The sequence below is a fragment of the Bos indicus genome, chromosome 7, assembly GCF_029378745.1.
Source record: "Bos indicus isolate NIAB-ARS_2022 breed Sahiwal x Tharparkar chromosome 7, NIAB-ARS_B.indTharparkar_mat_pri_1.0, whole genome shotgun sequence".
NCBI lineage: Eukaryota > Metazoa > Chordata > Mammalia > Artiodactyla > Bovidae > Bos > Bos indicus.
Window position 1 is genome coordinate 12,319,137 of NC_091766.1, and position 7,521 is coordinate 12,326,657.

Genomic DNA, 7,521 nt, shown 5'->3' on the forward strand with positions numbered 1-7,521 from the left:
ACACCCAGAATGCACCTGCAACACACACACACAAAGTTGCACGAGAAAACCATCTTGGCAGTTATGAAGATATTCTAACACATTGTCACACAAAGACACACCATCAGACACCAGGACATACATGCCAAACACAGGGAAAGCACTGCTACAAAGTGACAGCGGCAGTCACAGCGACACACAGGCACACACACCACACCCCTGATGCCCAGATGCACACAAGTATCACACACAAACACCCAGACCCCTCCCCTCACACACACACACTTGTCCTTGAACCTGCTCATGTACATACACAAATCTTCCAAGGGTCACATGTCCCAACCATCAGGGACAGAAATGGACATGGAGGCCTCAGGTACAGTACTCACACTCCCTAGTGAGGCTCCATCCCCTCGTGCAGGCCCGTGATCCCCCATATCCGGATCAGAAAGGAATGGGGGGAAGGTTGGTGCTGGGGATCCTGGCATGGGGGCAGGGGGAGCCCTTGAATGACCCCCAGGGTGGGTGGGAAGGCAGTGCCTGCAGCCCCCAGGCAGCTCCTGCCCAAACAAAGCTCCCTCCTGCTGCCAGCACCTTCTCACCCTCCTGGGCCAAGAAGCTGTGGCAATTCTCAGCTATGCATTGTCTGCTGGAAGCATGTCGATGCCCAGGTGTGTGTGTGTGTGTGTGTGTGTGTGTGTGTGTGTGTGTCCGTGTGGGGTGAACATATACCTGAGGGCATATGTTTCCGGTCACATTGCATCATTGAGGCAAGGTGGCCAGCGTTGCCTCTCAGGAGTCTGGGTGGGTCTGGTTGTCCTCTGGGGGAAAAGGAGATGGCAGGTCAGCGTATGTCTATCCAGGAGTCTCTGAATGGACCAGTGTGGTGAAGTAGCAATGCAGGTCTGGCTGTGTCCTGGGGGTGTCTATGAGTCAGAGGCGAGTGTCTGCCAGGCTCTGTGCCTAGCGCTGGGGACATAGTAAGGAGCAAGACAAAAGATCCTGCCTTGGGTGCGCTGACAGTCTAGTTGGAGTCAGGTATATGGAGGGTCTGCTCTTTGACGGGAAATGCTGGTGGTGAGGGTGCCACCGTGTGTGTGTTTTGAGCTGACCCCAGTATGTGCACCAACTCTGAGCCTCTATCAGAAAGTGTCAGTGAACGTAACAAGCTTGTGTCTGTGTGGTATGGACATGGGTCTCTCTGTGTGTCCCAGAGCTTGTGTACCCAGTTAGTCTGTCTGTATAAGGAGCTGTGTGGCAGAAAGAATAAATGGGTGTCCCTAGAAATGTGTTTCTCTCTGCGGGGTCCCTGTGGATCTCGGGCCGTGATGAAGATCTGTGTGTACCGGTGTGTGTACACAGGTGCCTGTGTGTGTCACACAGCCAGGGCTCTGGGTCTTTTCAGAGAGTGGGGCTGTGTGTATCAGGCTGTGTTGGTGAGTATGACTAGGTGTGTGTGCGCGCGACGCGTGGGGCGGGGGAGGTCTCTGTGTGCCTGAGGATGTGCCTGGTTACGTGTGTCTGTCACTGCCGTTCTTGGGGGGGCTATATCCCAGGGTCCCACCCATCTGACCCGGCCTTCCCGCTCAGCATCGCAGCCGCAGCCGATGCAAGGCCGCGGCAAAGGGAATCGATACGTCCTTAAAAATTCAAGGGCTTCTCGTAAACAGAAACTTTTAACACCGTTTAAAGTTTCAGGGCTGCCGCTGCTGCCTCGCCGCCGCCGCCACCGCTGCAGCAGGAGGGCGTGGGGGAGGAGGCACCGGAGGCGGGGTCGGGAGCCAAGGAGAAGGGGCGGGGCCACATGGGGGATGGAAGAGAAGTTGCGGGAGGGCCTGGGGGCTCTGCGAGGCTGAGGGGAGGGGCAGAAAGGGGATTTGGGGATCATGGAGGCCGGGGGCCTGGTTGGCTCAGGAAAGGATGTGGGGGATAGGCTAAGGGGTGGAGAGAGGGGGAGGGGAGGAGAGCAGGAAATGGTGGGGGCGGGACGGGTCTGGGGGCCTTTGAGGAGGCCCAAGAGAGGCTGGGACTGGCTAGGAGAAGGAGCTAGGGATCTGTAGGTCCAGGAGGGGTTTGGGGGGACCAAGGTGGGACTTAGATGACTTAGGGGAGGAGCAGAGAATAGATTTTGGGGATAACAGGGCCTGAGTGAAGGGGACACCAGAGCAGTGTGGGCCTCTGGGCTGGTGGAGGGGGCGGGAAGGTTTTGGGGAGGGGGGGAGAAATGGTTGAAGGGTTTGGGAGTGTCTGGGATATTTAATATAACTCGAAGCTTGGGGAGACCCCCCACACACAGCTAGGGGGGCCTCCTTGTAGTGCAAAAGTGTTAGTCACTCAGTCATGTCTGACTCTTTGCCACCCCATGGGCTGTAGCCTGCCAGGTTCCTCTGTCCACGGGATTCTCCAGGCAAGGATACTGGAGTGTATAGCCTTTCCCTCCTCCAGGGGATCTTCCCTACCCAGGTATGGAACCCAGGTCTCCCATATTGCAAGCAGATTCTTTACCGTCTGAGCCACCAGGGACCCTCCTTGCTCCTCTGCAAATAGCCGTGAAACGGTAACCCCTCAGAAGTTCAGGCACCTTTGGCTCAGGCCTCTCCCTACCTGGCGGCCCATCCTCCCAGCCCTGTTCTAAAAGCTGTGCCCACTCCCTCCTCACCCTCCTGGTCCTACATCTGGGCTCTGCTGCAACCAGCATCTCATACCCACTTCATACATGTATGCCATGTGTACACACACACAACGTCCATACACACACACAACAGCCATTCTTCTATTCACACACCCCCTCACAGCACAACACCTTTCCCATGAGCACACATACACACTCTTCCTTTCACACTCACACATGTTCACACAAACAGAACATTCGTCCCCATATTCATGCACAGATCCACGCTCAGAATTCTCTCCACACATTTACTCCCATACACACAACACGCCCCCCCTCTGTGCACACACACATCCACTCTGCTCCCCCCTCCACAGCTGTCAGCTGGGAGGATTTTTGCAGAGAGGCTGAAGGACACAGTGGTGGGGGAGCCTCCCTTCCCCCTACCCCTCTCCCCTGCAGAGCCCAGGTCTTAGGACCACACCTGGCTTTCAAGAACTCGCAGGGGAGGAGGGTGCTGCCAGGGGGCTGGGCACAGCTGGAATGCCACAGCTGGAATCCCCCACATTCCTCCCTGCCGGGGCTGCCCACCTGGCTGCAGCTGGCAGCAGGTGTGTTCTTGAAATGCAGGTGTGTGGGGAGAGGAGGAGGGGGGAGGAGCAGGCGCTAGGCCTATGGCACTCCCTGGCCAGGATGCTGGGGGCTGAAACATCTAGCCTCCAGCAGCCAGGTCCTGGGCCACCAAAGGTGGGCTTAGGCGTGGCTGGGCTCGGTGGGCAGGTGGGCAGGCCCTCCAGAGAGGACGACGAACATCTGGCAATAGGATCAGTAAAGAGCCAGGCTGCAGATGCTGCTAGGGTCGGGGGGCGGGGGTGGTGCTCTAGGCCCTCCCGTCAGGACTGGGGATCCCCACTCTTTAAGAGGGCTTTATGTCTTCCTTGCCCAGCCTGGAGGGCATGGTCTGTGCCCAGGCCTGGGGTCCCAGCCTTGTGCTCGCTGCCCCCTCTGTGGGCTGGGAACCCCTGTTGGGGACTGCAGAATCACAGGTCCTGCTGCCAAGGTGCCCCTGGCCAGGCACCTGCATCCATGTCACACACACACACACACACACACACACACACACCAGATTCCTACAGTCCACAGGCACAAAATCACAAAGACATATACAGGCATACCCAGACACACTAAGATACCAACCCTCCTCCTCTTCTGAAGGGGTCATATAAATGCTATAATCACACAGACACAGGATCACACCAGAGATGCTGGCGCACACCCTTAGTCCACAGACACACAAGCACACACACAGCCCCAGAGAGAACCCCACACAGACCTCCCCAGAGCCATCCCACAGAGTGACACCAGTAACACTCCAGTCACACACAAAGACCCTCACCCTCACATCGACACCCTCCCTAGAGATGCAGACATACACTGACCCACAGAGACACAATCAGACAGGGTTATACAAACTCCCAGCATCACCTGCTGAGCCTGGTTATGCATACACAAGGCCACACAAAGTCACACAATGACACACAGTCTTACAGACCTTTTGAGCATACACTGATGCTCTCAAAATCATCCATAGATGTGGCACACACAAAGTCACACAGAGACATACAGATGGCATACACAGGGACACACATACACAAGAGCAGCCCTGGTCACACACAGTTAGATCACACACTGACACCCAGAGACATACATAGGCACCCCCAGATCACACATGGGGACACTCAGGCTGGCCCTCAGCTGCATACAAGGTCCCGTAGACACACACTCACACGTGCCCCAGCAGTGCAGCCCCTACCAGGCCGAGGACAAGCAGGCGGCAGGGCTTCCGGTGGCAAGCGCTCATCTGGAGGCAAGGAAAGAGCTGGGGAAACATTTCATTTGCAGCCGGCTGGAGACCCACCCCACCCGTCCTGGAAACCTGGCCCTGGCTCCTGAATGGGGCCTCTGTATGCCGCCACCGCCCAGCCGACCAGGGTGTGGGTACCGGGACGGGGGGGTGGTGAGGCCAGCCACACCATGTCCCTGGCCAAGCGTCAGGGGCCACTCAGCCACCCAGTCCCTGGGCCATGCCAGGGCCCAGGCTGGAGTCCTTCAGACTGGAGGAGCCCTCTTCACCCTCATCCCCTCCACATTTAGAGGCCATTTCCCAAAGCCAGCCTGCAGAGGGAAGTCAGAGGAACCAGGCAGGGCCCCAGCTGGCCCTGGATCTCCAAGTGTCCCCTGCCTCAGGTCCACATATGTCCCCAAGCCAGGCAGCTGCCAGTCCCATGCCACAGGGCCACTCACTGAGGCACCAAGGTGAGATGCCACAGGATGTGACCGTATCTCTCTGTGTGTGACACTGCAACTGGGCTCCCTGTGCTGCCTAGGGGTGGGGGTGGGGCCATCATAGGCCCTTGTCTCATGTCATCACACACAGAGTGTCACCGTCACACCTTCTATCACCCAGCCACACACAGCCGCCACTGTCTCATCGTCAGCCACACTGTCACACACAACCACACCGTCGCACATGCTGGCACACACAACCACACTGTCACACCTTCAACCACACACAGCACTGCACTGTCACACCTTCAGCCAGCAACACTGCCTGTCACACCCTCAGCCCACGCTGTCACCCACAGAAATACCGTCACAGCCTCAATGATGCTGGTCACACATGCCTTCAACCACACCGTCTCACACCTCCTCACACTGACCCTGACACATTGACCCCCACCCTGTGTCAGCATCACATTGACCAGCAGGGGCGCACTTGCATACTCGGTCCCGGTGCCCCTGCAGCTGTGCTAGCCACGTGGCCACACAGTCACAAGAAGGGGAAGCCAATCTGATCACTTCAGCCCCAGGGTGTGGCATGCAGCTGCCCCTGGAGCAATGTTTGAACTCAACCAGTTACTCCAATAACTCCACAGCACACCCTGATTGTCACAGAGCAGGTCACCAGAAGGTACAGGCCACTCTGGAATTGCTTACAGGTATTCTTACAGCTACTCTCCTCTACCCATTGCAGTTGGAGCCTGGAGAGCAGGGGGTCTAATGGACACGCAGCTGTAGGCGGTGGGTGCCAGCCCCCCACCTTATGAATATTCATCAGCTGGGGCTCTCCTGAAACCTGTGAGGAGTCGGAGGTCCCAGGCAGCTGGGCACCCCCTTCCATGCCAGGAGGCTCTTAGGTGAGGGGGGCTCAGTCGAGCCCCAGCGGTTCTTGGAACCCACACCCAGTTACACACGTGAGCACATATGTTTGTGAAGCTGGACCCCTAGACACACAAACAAGCATCACACAAACTCACAACTACACCCCACAACAGGGTCATCCGCCATCACACACACATGTGCACGCATGCACGCACACACACACACACACACACTCGGCATGCAAACACAGGCACACAGACTATCACATGAATGCACAAACACATAATCACGCCCACACCAGACACTTGCACCACACACACACACACCAGGCATACAGACATGGACACACACTGTCACATGAATTCACAAGCACACATTCACATCCAACCCACAGACACCCACCACACACACTCACACACACACACTCCAGGCATGCAAACACAGGGGCACACTGTCACAAGACTGCTATTACACCCAAACTACGCAGACACCATCACACATAGGCATGAAAACACACACACAGATACACAGGATCTCACTCTGCCCACCCCTGACGTTTTACAGAAGGGGAAACTGAGGCACTGAGTGGCTGAAGTCCCCTTAAAGCAGGATGGCCCCTCCTGACTCCAGGCAGAGGCTACCTCCGGGCGCCCCCTGCTGGCCCGGCCCCTTCACGAGCGCGCGGTACGGGCACGCGCCTGACGTAACCATGGCATCCTCTTGGCACGAGCGGCCCGCGCGCAGGGAGGGCGGGGCGGGCGCGTTGCCATGGCGCCGGCGGGCCGCGTGAATGGGGCATTGTTCGCCCCGGCGCCCAGGCCCGGCTGTCCCGGACCCACCCGGACCCACTCGAGCCGGCAGAGACGGGGAGAGACAGAGATGGGGAGAGACAGACAGAGCTGTAGATGGGGAAAGACACTTAGAAGCCGAGTCAGAGGCAGAGAGGGAGAAAGAGATGGGAGAGACCTGCAAGAGAAACTCACAAATAAGGAAGGACAGAGGGAAGGAGCCAAAGGAAGGCAGAGCCGGAGACCTAGATGGAAGATGAAGGGCTTGAGTGGGAGACAGGACCAGTCAGCTGGTACCCATGAAGCCCATTCTGCCTGGCAACCAGGACACGTAGACAAAGTCAGAGATGCTAAGAGGTGAGAAGAGACACTGCTATACAGAGATCCAGGGAGGACGAGGGTCAGAGATAGGGAAGGAATGAAGGAAATACTTTGAGTGTGTCTGGTCCCACCCACCTGGGTCCCCTCTCCACTCCCCTTTGGACCACAGGCCTTCCCTGGTCAGACCCTCTCAGAAGGCACACCTCTGTTCTACATGTCTTCACACTCCAACTGAGAAGACATCATTGCCACAGGGACCAAGTCAGGGACACTGCCCCAGACACCCCGAGACACCCTCATGGGCACAGTGACACCCACAGATATACACACAGACTCCCAGTGACTCAATCATGGTCCCAGCCAGACACACCCATATGACAGGGGATAGTACCCCCACACCGCCAGAGTGACCCTCAGAGTTACAGATGTAGCCCCATCAATGTACATCACATGAGGACCCTGCCAGTCTCAGTAACACATGACCACACACCACCACACAGGCTCACATGCCACGGGATCACTGTCTGGGGTGCGCCCACACCAGACACACAGTGCACCCTCACATATGCACTCATTGACGCCTTCACAGACACACACAGGCCTTCTCAAGGCACACATCTCTTCTCAATCTGACCCATGGACTGGGTGCCCTGTCCCCTG